General features: G+C 38.6%; 1 protein-coding gene across 1 annotated transcript in view; it reads right to left on the bottom strand.

Moving 5' to 3' along the window:
• Positions 1 to 17,424, bottom strand: part of LOC146003459 (bone morphogenetic protein 10-like) — a 207,504-nt gene that overhangs the window by 11,209 nt on the left and 178,871 nt on the right. The window lies entirely within an intron of this gene.

Raw genomic sequence — 17,424 nt, 5'->3', positions numbered from 1 at the left:
ACTTTTCAAATGTTATGACCACCAATCGAGAAAGTGTGGCAAGAAAACGCTGCTTGATATAGATATTATAAATACTGACAGCTGATTGCGGTTTGTCTTACAGTTAGTTTGGGGCTGGTTTCTGATTGGATGTCAGCCATCCGAAACGTGCATATTCTTGGTAATCGAATTTTATATTTGCAGTTTCTTCTAAGTCCACTTTACGTTCAGACAGGTTAATCCGGACTGGACCTACAGTTTAATGTGGATTTGTTTTTTAATTTTTGTTTGAAGTTCACTTTATGCACAAATAGGCTAATCGCGACTGGACCCACAGTTTAAAGTGCAATCCGAATCACTATGTACCTCAGCCGGCTATCAAATCCGGAGCCCCTTGATTACAGGGCTACGACGTTACCACTGTTTAATGTGGGATCCGAACCACTGCCTCCAATGAGGATCGAACCTGGACCCCTTCATTACCACTACGCCATCGGAGACGCCCAGTAGTTGATATGTACCAATCGGTTTCGTTTCTTCGCTAGAACAGTCCAACGGAATGACTTATCGAAAATACAACTAACTCATCAAGTTGGTATTCTACTAGGGTTGCTGTGTAATAAGTGAAAATCCAAGATGCCGATTACCGGAAGCCTTTTGGGGAAGGTGGAGGGGTGCAGCCTGGACCCGACGAAGTACGTAGTATGTATGAATACAATAATTATTATGGACAAGACACTGAAACTGCTGTAGGGTTCCAATGAGGATAAGGTATTTCAGAAACGGTTTTAAAGGACGCGGAGAAAAATTAAAACACCGCCTTGTAGCCTAATTTCAGAAGAAACGTTTTATTGCAACAAAATTTATAGACTTAAAAAGCATTTTCAGAAAGCCATTTTGTACTTTACATAATGAATTCATGTGTAAGAATGTAATGAACGAATAACGAAATTCGTGAAAGCATAGTCTTAATCATTCTTGTCTGCTTAATCGCCATATTCTGGGACATTAATGTGTCACGAAGAAACGTTTTGGAACACCGGGACAAACAATACCATTCCGGGACTGTCTCGTAAAATCCGGGACGTATCGCAACCCTATATTCTATATGAATATTTAGGCCTACAGCTTGAATGTTATTGGAGATATTGAACCTTAACTTGTATCGATTGTTGCCTAGCAGTTGTTTCACTACTCTAACAATACAGAAATATAACCTATAAATGATTAATTACTTTCTCGGCCCTGAAATTCACTATAGTGGACGTGATGTGGTCAACAGCAAGGTCCTGCCGCCATTACCCTTTAGGGAGGCCAGACCCATGGGCGGATTTTATAAATTTTCTCTGGATTTGGTTTGATTTGCTTTATTTTACAAGCCTTTTGTGCCACTTTTGGATAATTTGCGAAGATATGGATGAGTGATGATATGATGAAATTAACGAATGGACACTCACAAACATCCATGCCCAGGCCGAGACTCGAACACGGGACCCCTGGCGTCGTAGCGCGATGTGCTAACCACTCCCACACGCGGGCCAACTAAATTTTCTCTGGAGAGTGACAACATGTGAATTATTGTTGAAAATATATTATACACTATATATATATGCATATGCATGTGGGAGAGGGTGTATAGAGAAATTTGCAACCACGTGACAAATATTTGCCGTTTACACTGATATTTGTTTCTGACAGAGAGCGAAAAAATGTAGTTTGATACGAATAGACTACAGGAATCGTGTGGCTTGTAAATATCTCTTACAAAATTACGATTTTTTAAAATGCAAACAAGTCAAATAGCCTATGATAAGCAACATATGCATGTATACCCTGACTTTTCCAGGTATTCTTACATAACTTTCCAGACTACTAATTAAATAAGAGTTACACTTCCACTTTGCAACTTAATCAAATTAATCAAGTTTGTTGAATATTTTTAAAAATAAATGAAAAATAAAATAAAATAATGTTTTTATAAGCAATATTACACCAAAAACGAAGATTGTTGGGAATAAAAAAAATCTAAATGTGTTTTCGGTTACCAATTCAAGCAAGCAAAAATCATTCAATTACCCTGACTTTTCCAGGTTTTGAATGCTTTCTAAAAAATATATGTTTCCAATTACCTTCTCACGCCTAGCCTGGTTTTCCGGACTTCTCCAGTTGTCAGGGACGTCGTTAGGTGGGGGGACGCGGGGGCACTGGCCGCGGCAAATGTCCACGTGGCCCCGGGAAACTGTTCTGTATTTGCTGGAAATTTTACTTTGATGATAAATATTGCAAAATAATTCTTCAGTAAATTTTGCTTGCAGTTTGAAACACTTCTTCAATTTTCAGTAGCACGAACCCAAGTAAGGAATGTCTTTCTTATTTCCCTGTTCCTTGCTTGTTGAACACAAACAGATGTATTGGGAGGAGATGCAGTTAATGGTTTTGTGGTCCGCCCCGGTCAGGGAAGTCTGAGACCTATTGAAAATGCACTTTTCCTCCCTGCTACACACCAGATCCAGGATTCCCCCAAAACCCGCACTTTCTCTTCATCTGGCCCTGCATTGGCACCATGGGCGCCGAAAAGACGACTCAATATGATTCAGAAAAAATATCCCCATGCGTTTCAAATTCCAATAACAGAATTCTATTGCTTGTCCATTTTTCGGCGGGGGAATGATATGTCAGTTCTTCTCACATGCACTCAAACCCTCCTGCTAATGACCTGCCCTGCAAAGGAGGGGAAAGGCCACTTTCTGAAAATTCGGAGAAACATCGAAATAGTCGGTTCATCTGTTGATTTGGTGGACAGTTGATATCTGTCAGATAGTTTGAAGTAGGATTTGTGGTCCGAGCAGTGGTAAACTTCTGTAAACGCGAGAAGATAGCATCACGAAGTGTTTGTGATCTCGTTTTCCTGCATGTCGAATGAGAAGCTGCCAGATTGTCTTCCTCTGGAAACAATGGATCAGGATCGACTGATCGACCAAATATCCAACATATTGGCATTCTAAAAGAGAGTCTGACTACCACACAAGATCCTGGGTTTGACTCCAGGGTGGTTGATCTCATGTAAAGTGAAGAATAAACCACGTTTCAATTAAGGAAGGAAACTAGGTATGTAGCAATTATTTTTACAGCCGTCTGCATGCTCTATAAGTATTATGTTACAAAATTTGTATACCTTTCTGACTTTCTGTGATTTTTCTTCATTTAGCTTTCACCTGCAAATGCGGAAGCTGCTGCTGCTGAGGTGGCTAGGTTGGCTAGACATAATTAATCCTTTGTCATACAGCGAATAATAGTTATATAATATAATCATGAGTTATGGAGAAGCAAATAACTTATCAAGCATTTTCGGTTTCTATTTGTTGTGCAGTGGTTAACAAGGTGCATTACGATGCCAGGTGTCCTGGGTTCGAATCCCGGGCTGGGCGTGTGTGTTCTTTATGATGGTCCTCTCATCAATTTCACATCCCTCATTTTCACCTTCATCTTAACGATTAGCCAAAAATTGTCAGAAAAGCGAAATAAAATAAACCAAATCAATCATTTATGTATTTCTATATTACGCCGCTTTTTTACCTCTTGGGTTAAATACGACGATGAGGATGAAAGATGAGCCGAAGGAATGGCGATGGGACAGACATGATAAAACTATACCTGTCCAATGTCTGAACATTGGACCTCTGGTTTCGTATCGTGTTATACTCAGTGAAATTCTTAGGAAGAAAAACTGTAAAAGTAGGGTGAAAAAAAGCAAAGTTGTACGATGCATAAAAAGACACGTTTAGTTCTTCTAAAACCTTCCAATTATCGAGTTCGTGTTTTAAGTTTACTGTATGCACAGTAAGGCTAATCGGGGATCCGAATCACTATGTGCCTCCACCGGGTATCGAACCCGGGACCCCTTGATTACAAGGCGGCGACGTTAGCACTGCGTCATCAAGAAGGCCGAGAAAAACTTACAATTAATCAGTAAAATTAATATTGAGGGACAAGGCCTGCGAAGAGTTCTTTCATTCGGTTACGCGTGGTCATCACATCGAGTCCCATAGTTTCGAGAGCAGAATACTGTATGCTTCCATATCGCTTTCAAGTATTTCCCAAATTGTTCTCACGATGTTGAAACAGCACAAAAGTTTTGGAAATATTACAAGCAGGGAAGGGGCTCGAGGGCTGCAGTCTTTTCCCAAAATCCTACAAATATCTGATTTTAATAATGTGTAGTAGTAATTAAATTTACTTCATTAACAGGATTAAACATCTTGTATATGGTAAGTTGCAATATACCAAGAAATTCATCTTCAGCGAATTTACTCCTCCCCCCAACCTTTTCGTCTTTAGATGGCGGCTGCCGATAAGGGATAAGCCCCTTCCGAAATCAAATTCTGGCTATCAACCTGACCACCAGTAATCCTTTCGATTGATTTATTATTTGAACTGATGTTTTAAGTCCACTGTATGCACAGTATGTCTAATCGGGACTAAACCTACAGTTTAATGTGGGATTCGAACTACTATGAGCATCCACCGGGTATCGAACCGGAACCCCTTGATTACAAGGCGACGATGCTATCATGCGCCACCGAGGAGGCCCTTGCTCCTTTTCTTTCCAAGACTATATATATATATATATATATATATATATATATATATATATATATATATATATATATATATATATATATATATATATACACACACACACATACATATATATATATATACAGGGTGTATATAAACATGTGTCAAAAACTTTAGGGATTTATTCGTGACATCAAAACATAAAAAAAAGTTAATATGAACATGGGTCCGCAAATCCTTCGTTAGGGAGGTATGAAAGGAATTCCCTGTAGTGACTCCTGGTTGTGTAATGTACACTTCGCAACATCTTATTTGACCGCCCTGAAAAATTTCAAAGTCCGGAATTCGTAAATTTGGCAGCATAGCGCTTCAGAGCCAACTAAGAGTAGCCAACTTTGCAACATTTCTTCTTCCTGAATGAAAACGCTCGTGATTTTTTTTCATTCTTTCACATTCCATAAAGTAAAGATACCCTAAAGCAGTAATAAAATATATGAGTAGACAAAAAAATGTTAAGTAGAATGGAAGGTCATGGGTTCAAACCTACTTCTTTGCAAAATCTTTTTCGGGAAGCTAACTGCTTTGGACGAGAATGCTTATCTACGTTTCTTGGATATTTCCGTTGATATTTATGCGATTTATGTCCAGCATTTCCGGATGCAGAAAGTTGACATGTAAGTTCTTAATATGTGTTAACTTATAACAGCTGAATGAAAGGAAAAGTATTTCCTAAAATCCTGCCAATCACTGAAAGATGAAAAATATTAGTAGAAGCATTACTTGAGGCATGCACAGTGGCGACGATTATGGAGTGTGGAGGGGCAGATGACCCAGCACTATGCTAAACATTATCTACCAAGGGAAAGAAACTGTCCTTGCCCTCCCCTCTCCCCCAACTTGCCCCATCAGTTTTGAAACCCAATCGCCGCCACTGAGCATGTATCGCATAAATATTTACAGTAATATTATATTACGTTATTAGAACACTTCGTACTCGGTAAATAAAAAGGAAAAAATAAGGAAAGGGTGGGATTTGAACCTACGATGTTTCGATCTAGACGAAAACAGTAAAAAAACGAAAGTGCTGTCATCTAACCAACTACTCCAGGAGACTGCTAACAGAAAGCTCAGTAAAACACGTTAATTTGAGTTGAAGCAACATTGTGCCGGAGTTTCGAACCATTTTTCACCAAGAACCAAGGAAAAGACACAATTTGCAAAATCGTTTGGTGTTGTGCAAGGTATATTTACTAAACATTTCGCATAAAATCATCATAAATTTGCCTTCTTGCATTCAAATGTGACCGCAATTCTTTCCAGGTGGATGAGAACCTGTTCAGTGTTTCACAATGCACGTACATTTTCCTATTTTCAAATTCAGAACGAACAATCTTGAAATATTTTCAACATTCGTATTTCTACTTAACATTTTTTTGTCTATGCATATATTTTATTACTGCTTTAGGGTATCTTTACTTTATGGAATGTGAAAGAATGAAAAAAAATCACGAGCGTTTTCATTCAGGAAGAAGAAATGTTGCAAAGTTGGCTACTCTTAGTTGGCTCTAAATCGCTATGCTGCCAAATTTACGAATTCCGGACTTTGAAATTTTTCAGGGCGGTCAAATAAGATGTTGCGAAGTGTACATGCCCGCCTCGACCTATTCATCTTTGATGATATCTGCGTGTAAATGTCGTCTCGCAGCAGCAGCAAAATGTGCCGGTGCTACATCATACATGTACACTTCGCAACATCTTATTTGACCGCCCTGAAAAATTTCAAAGTCCGGAATTCGTAAATTTGGCAGCATAGCGCTTCAGAGCCAACTAAGAGTAGCCAACTTTGCAACATTTCTTCTTCCTGAATGAAAACGCTCGTGATTTTTTTTCATTCTTTCACATTCCATAAAGTAAAGATACCCTAAAGCAGTAATAAAATATATGAGTAGACAAAAAAATGTTAAGTAGAAATACGAATGTTGAAAATATTTCAAGATTCTTCGTTCTGAATTTGAAAATAGGAAAATGTATGTGCATTGTGAAACACTGAACAGGTTCTCATCCACCTGGAAAAATTTGCGGTCACATTTGAATGCAAGGAGGCAAATTTATGATGAGTTTCTGCGAAGTGTTTAGTAAAGATACCTTGCACAACACCAAACGATTCTGCAAAATGTGTCTTTTCCTTGGTTCTTGGTGAAAAATGGTTCGAAACTCCGGCACAATGTTGCTTTAACTAAGATTAACGTGTTTTACTGAGATTTCTGTTAGCAATCTCCTGGAGTAGTTGGTTAGATGACAGCACTTTCACTTTCTTACTGTTTTCTTCAAGATCGAAACATCGTAGGTTCAAATCCCACCCTTTCCTTATTATTTTTTCCTTTTTGTTTACCGAGTACGAACTGTTCTAATAACGTAATATAATATTATATGATATTACTGTAAATATTTATGCGATGCATGCTCAGTGGCGGCGATTGGGTTTCAAAACTGATGGGGCAAGGTGGGGGGAGGGGGAGAGGGAGGGGGAGGACAATTTCTTTCCCTTGGTAGATAATGGTTAGCATAGTGCTGGGTCATCTGCCCCTCCACACTCCATAATCGTCGCCACTGTGCATGCCTCAAGTAATGCTTCTACTAATGTTTTTAATCTTTCAGTGATTTGCAGGATTTTAGGAAATACTTTTCCTTTCATTCAGCTGTTATAAGTTAACACATATTAAGAACTTACATGTCAACTTTCTGCATCCGGAAATGCTGGACATAAATCGCATAAATATCAACGGAAATATCCAAGAAACGTAGATAAGCATTCTCGTCCAAAGCCGTATACTTCCCAAAAAAGATTTTGCAAAGAAGTAGGTTTGAACCCATGACCTTCCATTCCATAAGCAAACGATCCCCCTACACCACGCGGTTCACATTATTTTATGCACTCGGTTCGGATCCCACTTTAAACTGTAGGTCCAGTCCCGATTAGCCTTACTATGCATAAAGTTGACTTAAAACACCAAATCAACCAATTCATCTCCTTTCAGAGTGGGCCTTCTATGATATTGTAGTCGGCCAGCATCCCAAAATACAGTTCTGCTTCGCGTATACCAGAGTGTAATTGCATTTAATATTGTGACTAATTTTACTTTAAAACTACAGATTAAAGCGATAGTAGTGTCCAGAAAAAGAACCTCAAAGTAGATCTTCACATAAAGTATTTTAATCCATTGCCAAACGTTTCAGTTAAGAATAATATTATGCTTTTCCATTGACCGTATTTTCGATTCATGGTAAATTTGCTAAAAGGACCATTTCAAGAAATCTAAATATGTAAGTTTTAGTAGTAAATGCATTTAAAATGCACGAAACAACAGAGGAGGAGAAAAATAAACCTCAAAAATAAGTCAAAATGCAACAAAAACTGTTAAAAATACTGACAAATAAACTAAAAGCCAAAAAAGGCCGAAAAATGCAACAAAAAATGTAAAATAGAAAGTGTTTTCCGGCTCTAACTGAAGGGAGACGGACATGATATCGGGTTTAGCATTGTTTTTAAGGGTCAGAAAAAAAAGTTGATTTTTCATCAACTTCCGGACCCTAAGTAGTAATATGACCATTGAAAAAGTTGGAGGTAGCTTACTTAAAATTTTCTTGCTGAGGGATCGTATCGTCCCATATCTCCAATTCATAATAAAGAAAAACATCAAGTTCATATTTCGAAAATGACTTGGAGTTTTCCACCACGAAAATATGTTTTTCATAGTTTGAAGTTAGTATTATCTTTCAAGGTTTCAATTGTTTTAATTTCACACATATTTTATATTTCATACGTTCCTCTCTCTTTTCATACAGTATTTGGAAAAAAAGCTTAAGTTCCTTGTCAAACGGGGTATGATCGATGATAGGAGGAAGTTGCATGCTACGAGGAATGCGCAGAATCAAGTTACATAGAGCTAAGTCTGTAATGGTGGTTTCGAATATTGCAAAGTTAGTGCGGAAAGTTTGTTATATCTGATACTCGTACTTTCTGTTCAAAGAAGACAAACATTTTAGATACAAAGCAGTGAGGAATTAACGATCATTATGAGTTTTTGATTTTTTTTTGTCACTCACTATATAAATACTTATTAGTAGTTTCTTATCGAATGGCCTTCGTCGCAATAACAATTTATTTATGTTAATTAGCGATTTACTATTAGTTTTAGGCGCATGGTAAGATGGTGGTGAGGGGATTGACAACAGTCATTACGAAGGAACGGACATAAAATTACAAATCTTAGCAATTTGAACTCATTAAACACTCTCCTGCGTTACAGTACTGCACTACATCACTACTTAACATAACTGTATATCTTTTTTTTAGTATATCGAAATCAAATAATCAATATTTTAGGTATCAGTGAAGAACAAACAATACATAACTTAAATAACATTACATTTTGCATCCTGAATACATGTATGTGATTTGTGAATTAATCATGATGTTTGTGTTAACACAACATATGAACAATAACTAAAAATAAAAGTTTTAACTTTAAATCCTGGAAATCTCCAACTTCTAAAGGGAAATATGCGCAGAAGGGACGTCCCTCAAGTGTGCATCGGATTCATTTTTTTTAAATATTCTAATATCAACGGTATCTGTTCAGCAAACAAAAAAAAATAAAAAAAGAAAGAGGAGAGGGTGGGATTTGAACCCGCGACCTTTCACGCTTGATGAAAAATTAGGAAAGCAGTACCTAAGCAACTGCTCTACGTTAACTTAATGACTTTATACCCTTAAAAACATGTTGCCGTTTATGAAGACTCCCAGCTTCCTGTGTTTCAAACACATTTTCTTGACACTTCGTGTAATATATATGTTTTTGAGAACTGTTCGATATTATGCAAGGTATTGTAAATAAAATGTCGCATAAACTCCTCAGAAATTTGCTTCTTTCTGCACAAACTTGATGGCAATTTCCTCCAGGTGGAGAAAAACTCTATTCAGTGTTTCAAACCCCCCAAATTTCAAGTCGAGCAAGCAGAATCGTAAATATCCTTCAAGGTTCTTTTTCCAATTTATTATTTCTGTTTGATTGTTTATTATAATAGCGGTTTATAGTTTCTAAGTTCATGGAAAGTGTTAAATTGAAAACCTATCACCGTAGCGTTTTTCGTGTAGTGGAAGGACCTACTCAAAGTTGGCTACTCTCACCTGGAGCTGAAGTGCAATGTTGCTAAGTTTACGATTTCGGGACTTAGAATTCTTTCGAGGCGGTCAAATAAGATGTTGCGAAGTGTACCTCAAATGTGCATTTGTACTCACTTTCTTGTGTACAGTTGGGCATGGCATTTGTTTTTTGTTTTTTTGTCTGATTGTCGTTTGTTCTGTTTTACAGTAACTTCCATCAAAACACATCACAACGATGTATTCAGTGTCTGAAATGACGGATATGCACTACATGTACGGCCTAGTAGATGGGAATGCGGACACAGCACGTCAACGTTATGCTGAACGTTACCCTGGGAGACAGTTACCTTGTGCACGAACGTTTGTACGACTACACCAACGCTTGCGAGAGACAGGCACATTTGAGAATTGAGTTGCAGATGGTGGGAGACCACGCGATGTACGAACGCCTGAGCTTGAAGAACGGGTTCTTCGGACTGTGGATGAAACTCCATCAACCAGTACAAGGAGAATTGCGAGAAGGGAAGGCGTTAATCTACAGTTTCTCAGACACTAGTTGCTGCATTTACTTGATGATGTACCCCTGGACGTCATCCAACGTATATGGTTTATGCACGATGGTGCTCCACCGCATTTTACACGGATAGTTCGCCAGTTTCTCGATAACAAGTTTTCAAACAGATGGATTGGTCGCGAGGGATCTATTGCATGGCCTGCCCGATCGCCAGATTTAAATCCAATGGATTTTTTCCTTTGAGGACATTTAAAATCCTTGGTGTATTCAACTTCCGTACCCAATGTCGATGTTCTGAGGGAGCGTATCCAAATACGGATTTGACCAAATACGGAACACACCAGAGTTTTCCACAACGTACGGCAAAGTATGGAACGCAGGCTCAGGGGATGCATGGAAGCAGGAGGTGGTCACTTCGAGCAATTTTTGTAAATGGCAATGTGTTTGGTAAATGTATCATTTTTGTACCATGAATATTAAATCCTTTCATATAACAGTTGGGCTGAAAAGTTCGTAGGCTAACATAGTAAAAAATATTTTTTTGACAAAATTCGATTTTATTATTCAATATAGTTGCCTTCGAGGGCGATACAACGATTATAGCGGTCATACAATTTTTCGATGCCATTTTTATAGTACGATTTCTCTTTAGCCTCAAAATAGGCCTCAGTTTCGGCGATTACCTCTTCATCAGTGCTAAATTTCTTTCCAGCGAGCATTCTTTTAAGGTCTGCAAACAGGAAAAAGTCACTGGGGGCCAGATCTGGAGAATATGGTGGATGGGGAAGCAATTCGTAGTCTAATTCATATAATTTTGCCATCGTTTTCATTGATTTGTGACACGGTGCATTGTCTTGATGAAACAGCACTTTTTTCTTCTTCAAATGGGGCCGTTTTTTCGTGATTTCATCCTTTAAACGCTCCAACAACGCTATGTAATAATCGCTGTTGATGGTCTGGCCCTTTTTGAGGTAATCGATGAATATAATACCATGCGCATCCCAGAATACTGATGCCATAACCTTGCCAGCCGACTGTTGCGTCTTTCCACGCTTTGGATTCGGTTCATCACGTGCAGTCCACTCGGCTGACTGTCGATTGGACTCTGGAGTGTAGTTATGGAGCCATGTTTCATCCATTGTAATATATCGACGGAAAAATTCGTGTTTATTACTGTTGAATATCGCTAAACATTGCTCCGAATCATCAAAACGTTGTTGCTTTTGATCGATTGTGAGCACGAGCGGCACCCATTTTGCACACAGCTTTCGTATGTTCAAATATTCATACACAATATGTCCAACACGTTCCTTTGATATTTTTAAAGTCTCAGCTATCTCGATCAACTTCACTTTACGATCATTTAAAATTATTTTGTGGACTTTTTTGATGTTTTCGTCGGTAACAGCCTCTTTGGGGCGTCCACTGCGTGCATCGTCTTCGATGCTCATTTCGCCTCGTTTAAATTTATCAAACCACTTCTCAACGGTTGATTTTCCTGGTGCAGAGTCCGAATAATGTTTATCAAGCCAAGCCTTGGCTTCAACAGTATTTTTTTCGCCAAAAAGCAATGCTTTATTAACACACGAAATTCTTTTTTATCCATTTTTTCACAATAACAAAAGCTGCTTCACTCACAATGCTATATCTCACGAACTAATTATCCGGCAGCTGTGAAATTTATACACGTATCTTTTGAAGGTTAGTACTAAGTAAAAATCACATGGATTTAATTCTAGTAACGCCATCTATGAGTCAGCCTACGAACTTTTCAGCCCAACTGTTATGTAAATGTGTTTGGTCAATGTATCATTTTTGTGCCATGAATATTATTTCCTTTCATACCTCCCTAACGAAGGATTTTCGGACCCATGTTCATATGAACTTTTTGTTATGTTTTGATGTCAAGAATAAATCCCTAAAGTTTCTGACACATGTTTTTATACACCCCTGAATATATATATATATATATATATATATATATATATATATATATATATGTTATACAGAAACACATTCATATATAATGTATGTATACAGTATAGGTCTATATGGTGTATAAAAGTTTGTTCATTTATAATAGTTTGATAGAAAAAATCTTACGTTTGCCCCCCCCCAAACTGATCGACCTAGCTACGTCCCTGCCAGTTGTCCAGAACCTTCAGGTCAGTGCGAATCCTGTAATTGAATTAGCTGAAGGGAACGTCTAAGATAAGTTTTTGCTGCATAATATTGTTTTCATGGAGCATTTTAGCTTTTAGAATCTTATTCGACAATATATATAAATGCCAGTAGCTGCCTATAGGATAGAAAATACCAATTTCAACTACTCATACCATCGAATTTGTTCATCTTGATGTACTCTACACACTATGAAATTTGCCGGTGTTTGAATTTTGAATTTGAATTTTTGGGTGCGTCTGCACTTACAGGCTATTTGCACTTTTCACGTTATATGGGGTCGAGCCCCTTACTTATCCTAAATTAACTGTAATATCGTTAACTAAAATATTAAAACATTCTGACTTCGGTTAAAGCTGAGACTTAATTTCTTGAGTGTTTTTGGAAAATAAATAACAGCAGTATCTGTTGAAAGTAATTCAGGCAATTAAAAAAAGAAAACAGCAACAATTCTGCTGTGAAGTGGTTTCTCCTATTTACATTATGTGCATTAATCCAAAGTCACTGACTGGCAGAATCAACATCAGTTGCACAAAAACCCCGAGAAAGAGAACAAAGTTTTTTATCCTTCTGCTCAGTGGTGGTGCCGATGGAGAACTAAATGTATATTTATATGGTGGGTTTTGTATTGCAGTCATTGAAGAACCTTTGTTTCATAATGTAAAGAATATAAAAAATTCCCCTTTATACAAATGTCAAAAATTAGTAACACTGTAATCAAAGAAACCATTCAATAATCAAGGGGTTCCTATGTGTCAAGTTTCAAACAACTGTTTTTGACTCATAATGATATTCAGACAATTTTAAAAATGTACACTGTATTCTCCAGAATCCTGTCCCGACTGAATTGAGGCGTCTGATAGCCTTGCATCAATGGTTATAAAACTAAAATTGCCAAATGTAGTAGACTGCAGACTTCTGGAGCCTACCTCTCTCCAGAAACAACCCATTCATTTATGTAAGGACAAAATCGAAATTGAGGATTAAAAGTAGTAAAAGTTGTAAGTCCCTGTGTTGGGAAATCGCATCGTTCCGCACATCAGCCCGTAAGAACGTTCTCACGAGTGACCTCTTTACACGCCCTTTGAACTACTTAGAGGGCTACCAGCCACTTTTCACGTTTACCACATTATAAAGCATGGCACATTTCACAGTTTAACGTGAAAAACGGTGTTTGAATACTTGTGGCACTTACAGCGTTTACCAATTTTAGTCTTCAATTCTTGAAAAATTTGAAAAATCATCAATGTTACTTTAGTAGGTTTTTATAGGTTGAAATTATTTTTTATATATAGCTGGAGGGGAAGGCCCCCTTGGGTACGGTCCTGACCAAAATATCAGAAAAATCCTTCCGGAGATCGTCCATTCTGGGAATCAAAAACAAGCCTGACTTGACTGACTGACTCACTCACATTTCAAGAAGTTCCTTTGCATGCCACTAATGGGTTTAAATTAGATAAATTTTGTGCTCGCAACTCTCCATGGACTGCCTCAACTTTGACACGCGAACAAATTCAATCATTCTGAACCGACTCAGCGTAAAGCAGACAGTCGCTCTTCTACATAAATAGTTCAATCATTCGAATGACCGTTGACTGCTGCTTTGATTAATAAAAGGGCAACGCTCCGCTGTAAAGCTTTGTTGACCGTGATCAATGCGGCTGGGTACGAGATTATCTCAATCAAATACACTGTGAAAAACAAGGGAAGAATGTGTTAGGGTGCCAGAGTAGCTCTTGTATGTGAATTCATATAAAAATGTGCTGCTTTCAGTCCACTTTATGTTCAGACAGGCAAATCGGGACTGGACCTACAGTTTAAAGTGGGATCCGAACCACTATGTGCCTCCAGCGGGTATCGAACCCGGGACCCTTTGATTACAAGGCGACGGCGCATTTTCTACTGATCCATCGAGGAGGCGCTTGAAGGCACTGTACACTGTGCTCCATAAGGGATCGAACCCGCGATCAATTAATTACAAGATGGCGGCGTTAGCACTATAAGAATTAGTGATAATGGGTCAATTTTTATTGTGCAGGTACAGCGTATAAGACCTCAATGTTTTAACCTTTCAACAAACGTCCATGCTATTAACATTGGCGTAAAAAAATGTATGTGCTCTTCATATACATTACAAACCTTAGATACATTTGCTTGTGAAAGGAGCATCCTTACAGATTTTCTATGCATGTTTAACATCAAAATGTTGTGCTCAATTCCCCCCAAAATTGCAATGTTTTATGTAAGTTGCTACTGCTGTGTTCGGAAATCTGCAAACAGCACATTTTGGTGCAATGACACGTTGATGCAGTTTCGTTATTGCTATGCCAGTTTGGCAAAATTTTAAGTAATGATCTGTCCAGATTGTACCTCCGACCAATCAAAAATAACGTCAGCTGCATTTTTACTACATATCTGAAAAACAATTACGTTCAAACAGGTCTACAGTACTTATTTCCTTCAGTTTCGAGAAGTAGACTGCCGATGTCTCTGCTGATGTTGCCAATCTGTCAGGGTAATACTATTCCATGTGCCCAGGGTAGCCCACAGCTTACACTGTCTTGGGGAGGGGGAGGGGAAGATGGTGTTGAACGTAAGTGTAAAAATGAAGTTAAAGTGTTATAGGGTAATAAATAAAAGTAGGAAATTCTTTCATTGAATTGCATTTGCAATTAATTTACTAGGTAAATCAAAAAGTAAAGTCAATTTTCACATAACATCTTTAAGAAGAAGAAGAACTACACATGTCACTTTTCCACATATGCCCCCAGCACGGCAATGCACTTTTGGTATCGTGCTGATTAGCTTCTGTATCTCGTCCGCAAAGAAGGTTTTTGGTTGCTCACGAAGCCACGTCTGCACCGCCTGCTGGACTTCGTCATTTGACCTGAACCGACGACCACGAACAAACTTTTTGGTATACTAATTCACTATTGCATATGCTGATCCGAAACTTATGTCGAAGAGTTCCGCCACTTGTGCTATTGTGAATTTTCGATCGTCCCTGATAATGATATCCACCCGCACCCGTTGAACGTTTTCTTCTGGGTGTCTACTTCGACTTTCGTCAGTTACACTTTAGAGAGGTCCATCCACTCATACATCTTTCGTGTGTGTACACGTATGGTGCTTGCTCCATACTGCGCTAACAGCCGAAGGTGGATGTCGGCGGCCGGTTTGACTCCCTCCGACCATAGAAAGCGCACTACGGCGCGCTATTCCTTGATGGTGCATTTGTGGAGTGGTGCGTCCATACGTGTGACCTTTTTGCTCCGCAACACTCGACTGAATGGGACAGTGATGGATACTCCTACTTCCACGTCACTCCAAGTATACATGTGGTGACTTCAGACACACCCAGTCTTAGTTTATTCCTGCGAGAACTCAAAATTGCCTTTAGTTATTTGATTTACCCTAATAAAGGTAAAGTGCTCCCCTGTGCATAGCACCACGCCATGAAGGTGTATAGGGGGTGTGAGGGTAACGCCCCACACTTTCTTGATCCGGTCGTGAGTGGGGGTGATGTGATCAGCATCACGCCCCTGACCGCCTTTACCCCCCAGGGTTTCCCCCAGGTACCCATGTTATTCGACGCTGGGTGGGCGCCGGGGCCGCTTTCACCGTTAGAAAAGTTCCCGGATTTGAACCGGCCGGGGATCGAACCCGGGACCTTTAGCATGGTAGTCAGACGCGTTACTGAATGAGTATCTCGTTCCCTTGTATGGGTAACAGAGAGCTCTCAGCTAAGGATTATTCAGATGAACCGTTCTAGTTATTATTATTAACAACGTCTACAAATCTGTGCTGTCACACAGAATTTTGTTCAGTTAGGAGAAATATTATTAGTTGGTTTCTGTTTAGGTGGACATTGCTGCTAAGAATTTTAAATTTCTTTGTAACCATTTAACTAAATTAAATGCCTATTTCCGCTATTTGAAACTTTATCTTTCAGGATGTTCGTTTTACTAGCTACGAGGCCGAGGGAGACTATCCGGACGCTGATGCCCAGAAGGAGAAAATGTTGTAAAAGGGTAAACGTTGTGGAGCTATGCCTGCATATTGTTGGTGTTTCTGTTATATGAAGTGCTACAGAAACCAGCTAATTATGTTTCTGAACAAAATTCTATGTCACGACACAGGTTTGTAAACGTGCTTAATAACTAGAACAGTTCGTCTGAAAAATCCTTACCTATGAAGTTGAGGGCTCGTGCCCATACAATGCATCGAGATACTCATAGATAACAATAGGGAACAACCATGTTAGCGAATATGTGTTCTTAACTAATTTCGGCAGGCTGATTTCGGATTTGCCACTTTATTTTTCTAGATCACGTATCATATTCGAGATACACGTGATGCCATATATGAATTCCGGTGTTCTTGTAATCTGGCAACATAACAAAAAAAAACATGCAGTGACACAGTGGACTGTGCTGTGATAAACTATGTCGACTGAAAGAACCCCTTAGCTGTGTATATCATCCTAACACATTCTGCTACATTTCTGACCAATGCACTCCAAATTACGGTGCTGAAAAAAAATAACGATCTGTCACGTGATCCCTTGGTTCAAGCCATATCATACACACATCAAAAGGCATTGAACCATTGAAGGTACCATTCAACCATTCTCGTAGTGTAACAACACAACTTTAACATGTACCATGTGAGGAACATGGGCGATCTTGATCTCCCAACGACAACCAACAAATATGCATGATGATTCCTTCGTGAATATAGTAACGAACAAAATTCACCATTTCAAACTGCACACAATATACCTAGGTTATCATTACAAAATGTGTATTAAGGAACAAAACTTTTGTTAGAATCTCTCGTGTTGTCGTCGCAATCCGAAAACTTTCGTTCAAAAGTAAGGGTCCAGTGGCGGCTGGTGGGTCCAAATTATATGCAAGGCCAGTAGGAAAAGATGAGGTAATAGAGAAAATTAGATCAATAGTTACACATACTTTTTAGAAAATGGTCTTGTTTATTGATTGACATA

The sequence above is a fragment of the Lepisma saccharinum genome, chromosome 20, assembly GCF_977018435.1.
Source record: "Lepisma saccharinum chromosome 20, izLepSacc3.1, whole genome shotgun sequence".
Classification (NCBI taxonomy): domain Eukaryota; kingdom Metazoa; phylum Arthropoda; class Insecta; order Zygentoma; family Lepismatidae; genus Lepisma; species Lepisma saccharinum.
Note: the sequence above shows the minus strand (reverse complement) of the source record. Positions and strands in the feature narration are given on the sequence as shown.